The sequence below is a fragment of the Heterocephalus glaber genome, unplaced genomic scaffold (assembly GCF_053883595.1).
Source record: "Heterocephalus glaber isolate CG9 unplaced genomic scaffold, H.glaber_assembly_v1.0 deba00001600, whole genome shotgun sequence".
Lineage (NCBI taxonomy): Eukaryota > Metazoa > Chordata > Mammalia > Rodentia > Bathyergidae > Heterocephalus > Heterocephalus glaber.
Genome location: NW_028258372.1, coordinates 30,895,470 through 30,908,955, shown reverse-complemented (window position 1 = coordinate 30,908,955; position 13,486 = coordinate 30,895,470). Strand labels below are relative to the sequence as shown.

Here is a 13,486-nt window from a genome sequence, read left to right as displayed (position 1 = left end):
CAAAATGCTAGGTTTCATGACATCATGCCAGTCAGTAATATTTGACTTTATTTCCTAATTAACAGGGAATATTTCAGAAAAGATCACATTTGCCCTTGGACAGTTTCTATCCTAGAGGGGAGTTTGCACCTCCTTTTCTTCTAAAACTGTGCAGGAGATGCGCATACAAACACTTGTTACACTAAACAGGACCCAAGTTAAAGTTGAGCAAGAATTTTTATCCAATGTCACTGTTCATGCCCAGATAAAGCTGACCATATAATTCTAGAGAAAGGTTGGATGATCCCATCCTTATTGAAGGTCAAATCTCATTTGCAGGAAAGCACTGGGCTTTACCTGAGTTTCTAGGGAAAGAACAGAGGCTGAACCCAGTACCATTGAACCCTCTCAGCACTCAAAACATGCACTAAATCTTCCCTAAGTTTACAGTTCAAGTCTGGGGAGAGGAAAGTAGGTATGTCACGTGCACACAAGGAACATACAAGCTTAGACATGATAAAAGTTAAAGAGTGTGCTCGCTTTGGCAGCACATATACTAAAATTGGAACAATACAGAGATTAGCATGGCCCCTACGCAAGGATGACACGCAAATTTGTGAAGCGTTCCATATTTTAAAAAAAAGAAAAAAGTTTAAGAGGCACAATGTGCTCAATTCTAACACTAAAGTGCTTCTTCATAGTGTGCATTTGAACCTCTCAGGATGAAAAAATTCTTGCTTAGTGTTATTTTATATTTATATAAGAAAAAAGCTATAATGTAGTAACTTCTATATATTAAACATCTTACCAAATACCAGAACAATACTAACCACTTATACTAACACACTTATGTGTGTTTCTATTTTATGCTGATTCTATTCTATTTAGATTCTATTCGTTTAAGAATGAGTGTACTATTCACTCAATGCATCCTTACTGAGAACTTCTCTATTCCGGGTCTATGTGATATTAGAGATCTAGGCCAAGGATAATTCAATTAAGGCCTCTCACTCCAGTATTGTGGGGTTTATAAAGTATATTAATATATGCTATACTTTGTCACAATAATCAACCAGATAATACAGGCTCATTAATGTGTTTTACTAATCAAAAATTGATACATGGGCAAAGAGATAAAGTAAATGGTGCAATTTGAACTCTATCTTTCTACAAAACAAGTGTTGTCAATTTTTACAACTTTATAAAGCACTATTATCTCCCTATTTTACAGAGGAAGAAAATGAGACTAAAAGAAATCACAGATGTTGAGCAGTAGAGCTATAATTTCAACATTTTCATATCTGCCCCAAAAAGCTGCAGTCTGATCACTACCACTGGTGAGTTGTTAGAACAAATCCTGGCATGAAACACATTTGTTAAATATGGAACATTGACAGAATTCTAGAATGTTGACAGAATTTAATAAGAGGGTCAATAAATAAGTACTATTTACTTTAATTCTCAGTGATAAACCAAGAATTCTCCAAACATAAATTTTTGTCTCCCAGTAAGGAAATCTTCAACTCTAGAGTTCATAGCCAAATGCTAAATATATCTGAAGAGTTATATACCTGCCAGTTCCTTTGCAAGAAGCAGCCAATATATCTTAAAGGTTTCTAATAAAATTAGAAATGTTAAATGTTAAAGTTTATATAAGCAAACCTGTTCTTATGATAAAATTTTTCTACTATATCTATAAATATTTGACATTTTTTTCTTGGGATCGTGTAAGAAAGAAATGTATTTGCTGCCAAACTTTAGATTGTTTAAGTTATTCTAGATTTCTTAAATGCTTATGGGCAGTTTATTCTGTTTTTATCCTTCTTCAATGAAAGCCAGGATTTCGAGGACCTCTGGTTTTCAGTTACTAAGTTTGGGCTCTATTTGTAAGCATGTAAGGGGAAAAAAAGGAAAATGTCAAACTTCCCCAAGTTGAGTTATTGATTTATTCCCTATGTTATGCTTAAAATTTGGGTTTTCATACCTTAAGTTTAATCAATTTAAACAAATTTGATCAAACAAAAATTATTTAGTGTAGCAAGTAGAAAAATTTTTAAATTTTCTAGAAACTCAAAGATAACATGCCATATAAGGCAACTCTTGTTTTTGATTAGTCTTGCAATGTAAACTAAATTTATCTTTTAAAATAATGCACTGATACATTCTCTAAATGTGATAATAACTGATTAGCCCCTTGAGTTCTCTGTTTTGTGAAGTACTGCTATTGACTTTTCCATTACAGGTTTGTTGCAATGGTCAGAGATAATGTCCTCATTCCTTCTGGTTTTTCAGTGTTAAAATAAACAAGTATTATAACCATGGGTGATTTTCAGTTTTCCAGAATCCATTATAAAATTCCTAATTGAAAATGGGTATATTGGGCCGGGGATGTAGCTCAGGGGTTCTACCACCTGCTTCACAAGCACAAGGACCCGAATTCAATCCCCAGTACCAAAAAAAAGAAAAAAAGAAAGAAAATTGGTATAGGTTTATCACTTACTAGCACAGAGATCAAAGATTGTGGGATTTGTGGCTTTGCTTTCTCTACATTGCTGGGGTTAGAATCCAGATCTTCAAGCATGTTGAGCAGGTGTTCTTAGACACTATTAAATATTTTGTAAATAATAAGACATTTACATTCAGGCTAAGAAAATTCAATATTCCAAAAGAAGCTCTTTTTAAATATGGGGGTGGTGGGGAGAACATATCTAAAGATCTAAAGGACAAGTTAGTCTAGTAATCTTTATTTAATCAACACCTTATTTAAATAATACTACCTCAACCTTACATTTGTTGGTAAATTTTACAAATATTATTTCCACTGAGTCTTACCATTCCACAGTATTAGGTCAAATAGGAAGCAATCGCGTTGGGCTTAAAGCAATAATTCTTGCTCCCATTCTTTTTGGAGAAAAAAAATATATCTTTGTCAATGTTTCTTTCCATTCATGAAAAATTTTTTCTTCTAGACAATTTAGCATAATTCCTACTCTTCCTTGAACAATAGAAGGCTATCTTCTGTGAAGTATTCAGACTTCTCTGCCACACACAGTAAATCACCACTTCCTTTGTACCACCATTACTGCTTGATCACATAATCTACTATGGTACCACAAAGTGGTGATCGCTGTGTTTGTATCTGTGTATGTCTTCAAGTCTGGCTGGGAGTTGAGAGTTTAGAGCTAATTCTAATTTCCTTAGCACTTAGGTACTTAATAAAAATCTATAAAGCAGGAGGCTATATGCTAGAAATTATAGATATAAAAGTTAGGAAAAGTTTCTGCCATCAAAAAGCTAATGTCTATGTAACAGAAATAAACTTCACTCTGCATTTTCAGGTAACAAATGACTTACTTTATTCTGCACTGACCCCTCCATTTATTTTCCATCTATTCATTGTTTTCTTACAACTACAAAATTTTTCCCAAAGTTTAATTTAATCTAATTCCAAGTGTTGGATGAAGAAGGATAATGGGAGTTTTCTCTAGTGATTCACTGGTCCTTATTAGCATTCACTAAGGCATTGTTGTTTTGACCTTGTCTTTCTTCTCATCCAGAAGATCCCCACAGATTCAGTGTTATGTCCTTGCTCCTTCCACTCAAATCTCAGTCATACAAAATCTTTCTTCAGCCTTCAACTCATGCTGAGCAACAGGAACTTGGGTGTTTTACCTCCCTCAGTTCTCCCTGTGGTCAAGAGCTCAAGTTCACACTGGAAATGCTGGGAGTCTCTGAATCTAACTAGTCTTCTCTCATATCCTCTGAAAAAGGGTAGGCAGACAACAAAACTACCTTTTCAGAAAAACTAGCCACTGGAGTTTAAGTTCTCCTCACTTTCACCTTCTATTTTCTATACCACAAACTGGAAAATGTGTGATATTAGGAAAGTTGCCTAACCCAGTCACTTTGTGTCAGGTTCATGAAGAATTAACACAATTTTTTTGGAGTGTTTGTCTTGGCTATAAGTCCTTCTCTGGGGTCTAGATTTGAAGCTCTGCAGCTATTTCCTGCTTTTCAGACCAGAGTTCTTTTCCTCAGTCAATGAAGAGTTTATTGTCAAACTGACCTAATGGATGAGTTTCATGTATAACTAAAGATAACCAGAGCCGAGAATAATAATCTGCCACACTTCTATTTACCAAAAACAAAAACCAAAAGATGTACATAGTTAATTGTGCTTCCCCTTATGGCAGTCTCCAAAGGCCAACTTGAGGATAGGACCAACTGTCTGCTAAAGACCTTGAGTCAATGCTCAGACCAGGGAAATGACACCTCCATTACTCTTTGTGTCAGTACAGTTCCACTCAACACTCTGCAAAGGACTGAATGTTTGCATATTCTCAAAATTCTTATATTGAAATTCTAACCCACTTTGTGGTGGCATTAGAAGTGCAGACTGGGAAATACCGTCTTGGGTCACACAGTGATGTCTCACTCAAAGGCAGAATGCATAATACCAGTGGTTCTAATAGGATTATAATGGAGCTGAAAAATTCCTACTGTCTAGTAACTTCATAATAATGTAATGCATTATTCAGGTGTTTATTGTGATGCTGGTATAAAAAACTATGCTATCAGTTTTATAAAAATATAGCACATATACATATGTACAGTACATAACACTTGGTGATAACAACTGTTGCTAGTTTATGTGTTCACTATACTTTTTATCATTTCAGAATGGACTGCTTCTACTCATGAAAATATTTACTGTAAATGTTATGTCATATTATACCAGCATGCATACAGTATCTCATGTTTACCACATCTCATCAGATGATTGACCTACACCTTCAAGGTATGTGTAAGTACACTCTATAATGTTCACACAGTGATGAAATTGCCTAATCATTCATTTCTCAAAATATAATCCCCATTGCTAATTGACCCATGATTAATTAGGTTTTAAGAGTGGAGACCTCATGAGATTAGTCCCCTTATAAATGGGAACCCAGAAAGCTTTCTAGCCCTCTATCAAGTGAGAATACACCAATAAAATGCTGTGCAATAAATTGACTGCATCTCTCAAAATCTATCTATGATCTAGGACTCAGACACTGAATATTCCAGTACCTTCATCTTAGATTGCCCAGCCTCTAGAACTATGAAAAATAAATGTTTGTAGTTTAGCCACCCAATTAATGGTGTTCTGTTATAGTAGTCTGAATGGACTAAAATAAGCTTCTACTATTTAGAAAGTTTTCTTGCCATTCATATCTGCCTTAGTTGACTACCTCAAGTTGCATAGGAAGTCTCACAGGTTGTTCTTACTCCTCTTCGAAAACTGACCTCCAAACTAGACATAGCTGAGCCAATGAGTAAGAGACACACCAGTGTTTAATAAATCACCTTCCTGCATCCTACGCATCCTTTAACTACAACCTCCTAAATGTTGGCATTTCTTGTTCTCATTGTTTGCAGTTTTTGACTTGGGGTCTAAATCATTCACTAGTCCTGATATTTTTGAATGATTAAAAAAACTAAAATTAAAAATAAGTATAAGATTGTCCCACCTTTATCAAAAATGATGTTACTGACTTGCCAACAGAAAGACATAAAATTCAATCTGTTTTCAGGAGTTAGCATGAATTTCAACTGCTCCAGCCACATTTTCAAAGTGACTGCTGCTCTTGTGATGGGTGCCTTGCCATTCTCTAAGTTGGCAGTAACAACTAGATTATGTTGGTCTGTTTCATTAACATTGTACAGTTAACTAATTTATGATAATTCCATAAGCTACACCACCAAAGTAATTTCCAGGGAAAAACAAAACAGACAGAACAAAAGACCATTTTAGTTTTACAAAACAAATGAAACTAGAAATGATCTAGGACGTTTTCATTTTATAAACTGTCAAAAGTATGGCATTAGCATTTTCCAATTTGTATTTTACTAAAAGTAGTATCTCTTTCAATCAAACCCCAATTAACATAAAAGTTATTTATTTTCATCCCTCTTATCAATTTAGTATCAGACACATAAAAGTTTACTTTTCAGGGGTTTCTTTGGTTTTTTTGGAACCAGGGATTGAACTTGGGACCTTGCACTTGTGAGGCAGGTGGCAATACTTTTCAGTTTTACCTACTCATTGGCATGTTACCAGCTGGGTTGTTATCATTGTGTAACTGCTATAACAGACATGATTAAATCTTTTCAAAAGGACAAATAATCTCACATTTTTAACTGTGAAAATCAATATATTTACTAAATGTAAAAATGAAATGGAAATGAAACTTAATGAAAAATTTTTAGTAAATTATGAAAAAATAAATTTCTATAAAAATAGAACTAGAAAAAGAAAAACAATGGAAACAAAATCTATGTAAATAGGGAAGGGTGGAGGGGGTGAAGTGCGCACAAGTAATAGGAAAAAAATAAGAACCAAGATATATCATGTTCAGATACAAGCACCCAATGATAAATGCAAATGTATTGTATACCTAAAATGTATCAATAAAAGAATTTAAGAAAAATAAAAAGATAGAACTAGAAAAAAAATGATCCTAAAATTCATATGGAACCAGAAGATATGTAGAAGAGCAGGAGCAATCCTGGGTAACAAAAGCAGAAGAGGAGGCATCACAGGCCCAGATTTCAAGTAGTATTACAAAACTACTGTGATTAAAAAAATAAAATTATGGTACTACTATATCACAAAAACAGACATGTGAATCAGTGGAATAAAATAGAGGATGCAGAAACAAATCAGGAGCCAAAAACATGTGCTTGAGGGAAGATAGCCTCTTTAGTAAATGGGGTTTGGAAAACTGGCTATGCTCATGCAGAAGATTGAAGTTAGGCCCATATCACTCACCATGAATTAAACTAAAATCAAAATTCACTAAAGACCTAAATATTAGTATAGAAACACTGAATCTGTCGGAAGATAAACTGGGTTAAACTCTTGAAGTCTTAGGCATAAGCAAGGACTTTCTGAATAGAATCGCAAATTGTACCAGAAATAACATCAAGAATTAACAAATGAGAGTATATCAAATTTAGAAGGCTTCTGCATAGCAAAGGAGACAACCAAAAGAATAGCCAACCAATAGAATGAGGAAAAAAGTCTTGCCAGCTACACCTCAGAGGACTAATATCTAGAATATAAAAGAACTCAAAAAATGTAGACACCCAAAATAAAAGACCCAATCAAAAAATGGGCAACTGAATTGAGTAGACACATCTCATAAGTACAGATGACCTATAAATACATGAAAAAATGTTCAACATCTCTGATCATTAGAGAAACACAAGTTAAAACAACACTGAGATTCCATATTACTCCAGAAAGAATAGCTATCTTCAAGAATCAAATAACAACAAATGATGGTGAAGGTGCAGGGTAAAATGAATCCTTCTACATTGTTGGTGGAAATGTGAACTAGTACAACCACTATGGAAATCAGTATGAAGATTCCTGGAAAAACTAAAACGAGAAATTCCATTTGACCCAGCTATTCCCCTCCTAGCTATCTTCCCAAAAGAATTAAAGACATCATGTTACAGTGATACATGCATACCATGTTTATAGCAGCACAACTCGTAATGCCTAAATCTCAAAAGCAGCCTATAAACCCCTCAGCAGATGAATGGATAAAGAAATTGTGATATTTACACACAAGGGAGTACTACTGTACTACAAAGAAAGATAAATTAGTGTCATTTGGAGGCAAAAGGGTGCATCTTGAAACCATAATGCAATAAATCAGGCACACAAGCTTAAATATTATGGTTTCTCTTGTTGAGAGAATCAAGGTATAAATAAACAAAATAAAAAATAGATAAAAGGAAACAAGAAGACAGATCTTTTGCAAATAGAATGGGTATCAAGAGATAAAGGATAGGGGAGAGAGAAAGGAAGGGGACATAAAAAGAATTTATGCCATGTACATACCAATTATCCACAATTAAAATAACCATTATATATCATAAACATGAGCAAAAGAAAATGGAGGAGGGGATCCAGAGATGGAGAGAGGTTGAGGGAGGAGAGAACAAGGTGAAAAAAAATTGAGATATGTTAAGTACGTGTACCAACTCCCTAAGACGAATGTCAGCACTACATACTGCAAACATGTGTGAATAAAAGACATTTAGGAACAAACCTGTAACACATACCACCCATACCTCTCCAGCTTGGAGCACTAGACCATTAAGCTATGATTTTTTCCCTACAGTTGTGCTCTTATGTCTACAGTACTTCTTAGTAACACATTCAACATTATTTATTATTAATGCAAAACCCCGACTTTATGACTCAGGCACTTAACCTATGTTTAGAAAAGTTACAGAAAAAATGACCAATAAACACATTTTAAAATGTTCAACATCACTAGCCATTAGAGAAATGCAAATTAAAACAGGACTGAGATTCCCTATTACTCCACAAAAATTGGCCATTGTCAAGAAATCAAATAAATATTGGAGAGGCTGCTGGGATAAAGATATACTTGTACGTTGTTGATGAGAATGTAAATTTATATAACCACTATGGAAATCAGTATGGAGATTCCTCAAAAAACAAACTAGAAATTCCATTTGGTACAGCTATTCCTTTTCAAGGTATCGCCCTCAAAGAATTAAAGGCATCATGTTACAGTGATGCATGCACAGACATGTTTAAAATTGCACAATTCTTAATAGCTAAATCTTGGAAGTAGCCTATATGCCCATCAACAGATGAATGGATAAAGAAATTGTGGTATTTACACACAATACAGTACTACTCTGTCATAAAGTTAAATTTGTGTCATTTGTAGTAAAATGGATAGACCTTGAGAGCATAATGTTAGGTGAAATACATCAGACACATAACCTTAAATACTGCATAGTTTCTCCTATAGGAGAAACTAAATTATAACTAAAAAGAAAAACAAAAGATAATAACAAGTAGGAAGATAGATCTTTTTCAAATGGGAAGAGGAACAAGAAATGGAGAAAGGAAGCAGAGAGGGGAGGGAAAAGGAGATAAAAAAGGGAATGAAGATGATTTATGTATATGTACCAACTCCACATGGGGAATGTAAACATTATGTACTGCAACTGTACTAATTTTCAAAAGTATCTTTAAAAACAATGTATAAAGAATATTGCTCAGTACAAAATTAAAGCTCAATACATATTTGTCACAAGAAAAAGAAAAGAGCTATATTTTGACAGTAAAGAGAGATGGGTAATCAAAAAATCAGTACCCTCTAAAATGTCCAAAATGAGTGAAGCCCAGGAATTTACAAGTTTTTTTAAAATTTTATTTTATTGGTACAATTTAGGTATACAATATAATGACATACATCACTGGAAATTTGCAAGTTTACATAATCTCTCTTGGTTCTTACTTTTCCCCCTTCCCCTCCCCTCCCTTCAACCCCTCCATCCCTCCCTATTTACAAAGACATTGTTTCCATTTTTTCATTTTCTCATATTAATCCCATTCCCTCCTTTCTTTTCCCATGCCCCTCCCACTTCCCCTTCCCCTTTGACCCTTTTCTATTTCACATTATCTATTAAACCATTTAGTCCTTATTTACATTTTCAGTTTCTCACACCAGAGAATCTATTCAGTATTTGCACATGTGTATCCTGTTTATTTCACTTAAGAGTACCCCTCAATGTACATCCATTTAACTATAAATGTCTCTAATTTTTCATTTTTTATGGCTGAGTAGTACTCCATTTTATTAAAAAAAAAAAAAACCCACACATTTTCTTTATCCAGTCTCCAGTTGATGGGCATTTGGGCTGCTTCCAAGTTTTAGCTACTACAAATTGTGCTGCTATGAACATGGCTGCACATATATCACTGTGGAATGATTCTTTTAATTCTTTGGGAAAGATACTGAGCAGGGAAATAGCTGGGTCAAATGGGACTTCCAGTCCTAGTTCTTTGAGGTATCTCCATACTGATTTCCACAGTGCTTGCACCAGTCTACATTCCCACCAGCAGTGGAGCAGGGTTCCTCTTTCCCCACAGCCCCACCAGCATTTGTTATTGGTTGATTTCATGACAGCAGCCATTCTTTCTGGAGGTGGAATCTCAGCATTGTTTTCATTTGCATCTCTCGAATGACCAATGATGTTGAACACTTTTTCATGTTTATTTGCTATTTCTACTTCTTTGTCTGAGAAATGACTGTTCATTTCAGATGCCCATTTTCAGATTGGGTCTTTAAATTTGGGAGGTCTGATTTTTTTACATTCTTTATAGATTCGAGATAGTAGACCTTTGTCTGAGGAACAGCAGGTGAAGATTTTTTTCCCACATTGTGGGTTTTCTCTTCACACTGTTGGTGGTTTCTCTTGCTGTGAACAAGCTTTTTAATAAGAGATCCCACTTGATAGTTTGTGCTAGTTCATGGTCAACTGAGGTTTTGTTCAAAAAATCTTTTCCTACACCAATGTCTTCAAGACTTCTACCTAACCTTTGTTCCAGGCAATTTAGCATTTCTATTTTAATATTTAGATACCTAATCCATTTTGATTTTAGTTTAGTGCATGGTAAGAGATATAGGTCTAGTTTTAATCTTTGGCACGTTGAAACCCAATTTTTCCAGCACCTTTTATTAAAGAGGCTATCTTTCCTCCAGTGAGGGTGTTTGGCTCCTTTATCAAAGATGAGATGGCTGAGTGTGTCTGGAGTTGTTTCTCCATCTTCCAATCTGTTCCACTGGTCCTCAGGTCTGTTTTGTTGCCAGTACCATGCTGTATTTATCACAGTAGCTTTGTAGTATAGTTTCAAGTTGGGGATTGTGATACACCCTGCCATGTCTCTGTTGCCTAGAATTGCTTTTGCTATTCTGGGTCGCTTCTTATTACAAATGAATTTTTGGATTGTTTTCTCAAGGTCTGTGAAGTACACTGCTGGGATTTCAATTGGTATTGCACTGAATCTATATGACCATTTTCACTGTATTGATCATTCCTACCCAGGAGAAGGGGATGTCTTTCCATTTCCTGATATCTTCAATCTCTCTTTTCAGAGTGCTGGAGTTTTCAGGGAAGAGGTATTTGATTTCATCAGGTTGATTTCTAGGTATTTCAGTTTTTTGAATGCTATTGTGAAAGGAATTGTTTGCCCTATTTCTGTCTCAGTCTATTGTTTGTGTAGAGGAATGCTAATGATTTTTGTGTGTTGACTTGTATCCAGCTGCTCTACCGAATTTGGTTATTAAGTTTAGAAGACTTTTGGTGGAGTTCTTGGGGTCTTCTATATACAGTATCGTGTCATCTGCAAATAATGACAATTTGACTTCTTCATTTCCTATCTTTATTCCTTTCATTTCTTTCTCTTGTCTAATTGCCATGGCTAATGTTTCTAAAACTATATTGAACAAGAGTAGTGATAGTGGACACCATTATCTTGTTCCTGATTTTAGTGTGAAAGATTTCAGTGTTTGACCATTTGTTATGATATTGGCTGTTGGTTTTTCACAGATGGCTTTTATCAGATTGAGGTAGAGACCATCTAAGGAATTTACAATTTTAATAAGCACCCTACATGGTATTTGTACATTTGCCTATTTGAGAAACACTAGCTCAGAAACAGATCTTTTACATTTCTCCAGAAACTAAGCTATATTCTCTAGAAGAAAATTTCTCTTTAACCTATTTCAAGCTAAATAAATTCTGAGAGAGGGATGAATTAACAAAATTCATTTAGGCAAATTAATTTAGGGAAAATTAAATAATGCATAGGAGATAATTATATGCAGAAGTAAGGCCCAAAGTACACTTTTATAAAAATAAATGACCTCTGATACACTCAAGACTTTATAAGTGTACTATATAACATTCTAATAAAGATGACTATAATTCTCAGTTTGTCATGACAGCCAAAATTTATGCATGTTGTCCTGCATTCTGGGAGTTCATCATTAAGTGGTTTTTTTTCAATATATTGTTAAAAGTTCCATTCAACTAAACTTAAATAGGTTCAATACAATTTCACTTTGTACATGACTACATGACTCTTTCAATTTTCTCATGTCTGATAGCATGTGAGACACAAGAATATTCACTTTATCTTGTAATTATAAAATCTCAAAGATACGGTATATTGGGTAGAATAGTCCCTCCCAAAATGATATATTCAAACTTACCTGTTTTCTTGGCCATTTTCAGAGGTCCTTAGCTGTCCCATCACAGCTAAGTCCTTCTTTTCATCCCTTCAGGATTGGATGAGAAGCAGGCACTTGACACTGCTGCCCCTGCCAGCCACCTGTACCATTCAGGTGTGTTGTTGCTCATGGAACAGGTAGTGTGTATGACGTAGGACCTGAGATTCCCAAGTGGTTGAATCAGTGGAAACATCACAGGCCAGAAATGCATTCTGAGTGTGTGAGGAATAGAGGCTAAGCAGCCCTACTACAATGCAGTCTCAGTACTTTCTTCTATTTTTTTTTTTGGTATGGTAACTTTTTCTCAAACTTTTTTTTTTTAGCATCAATAGCTTTAAAAAGTACATGGCTAATGAAAATTTAATATTAAGTATCAACTTATAAAAAGATTAATAATAAAATATAATGTGAGTTTTTTAAAAATCAGCATTTACTATCCACCACAGCGGCTATTGTAGTATCACCAATTACAGGGGAATCAGAAGATACAAATCTGCAGAAGAACTGACATTAACTTCAGAAGTTGGTAACTATTTTAATAAGGCTTTGCCAAAGGTGACAACTCAACAACTATAACTACAGAAGATGAATTTACGTGTCAGTCTTGAAGCATGGACTTTTCACTTGGGTCAAATGCTATTTCCTCTAAGTTTACTTTGCTTATTTTCATTATAAGCACATAATTCTTGTGCAAGATAAAAAGAGAAGTAGAAGCATAATTTTGTAAACAATTCAATGATGCCAATATCATTACTGGTTTTTAAAAATTCAGTTAATTTGATACTCAAATCTTAACCCCTAGTACTTGGGAAACAGGACCATATTTGAAAATAAAGTCTTTGCAGATATAATCATATTTACATGAAGTCATACTGGACTAGGATGGGTCCTAACCTAACCACTAGTATCCTTCTAAGAATAAGAAAATCTGGATCCAGAGCCAGGGGTGCAGACAAGTTACACAGGAAGAACACCATATGCCAGGGGAGACAGAAACTGGACTTACACTTCCACAAGCCAGGAATGCCAAAGATTGTTGGCAGTCATCAAAACCTAGGAGAGAGAGATGGAATATTCTCCCTCAGAAGCTCCAGAAGGAATCACCTTTGTCAACACCTTGATTTGGGGCTTCCAGCCTTTGAAAGTGAGTGGAAATTTCTGTTGCTTTAAACCAACTAGTTAGTGGTGCACCTTAAGATGGCCCCAGGAAGCAAGGTCACGTGTGATTCCTATTGTCTGGAGCTACTTTTGTGCTATAGGGGCAAGGCTGATAAATTGAAAGAGATGTTACAGTCTAGAAAGTATAAATTATCATGCTCTTTACTGAACAAGTTTGCTAAGTTCTGAGGTGTAATATCTCAATCACAAAATGCTTTTAATGAAGCTGATGTTGC

General features: G+C 34.9%; 1 long non-coding RNA gene and 1 other non-coding gene across 2 annotated transcripts in view; one reads left to right on the top strand and one right to left on the bottom strand.

Annotated features, from left to right (window-relative positions):
- Positions 1-13,486, bottom strand: part of LOC147823157 (uncharacterized) — a 665,389-nt gene that overhangs the window by 580,969 nt on the left and 70,934 nt on the right. The window lies entirely within an intron of this gene.
- Positions 512-615, top strand: LOC147823158 (U6 spliceosomal RNA). Its single transcript, XR_015444607.1, has one exon. It is a non-coding gene; the product is annotated as a U6 spliceosomal RNA (small nuclear RNA).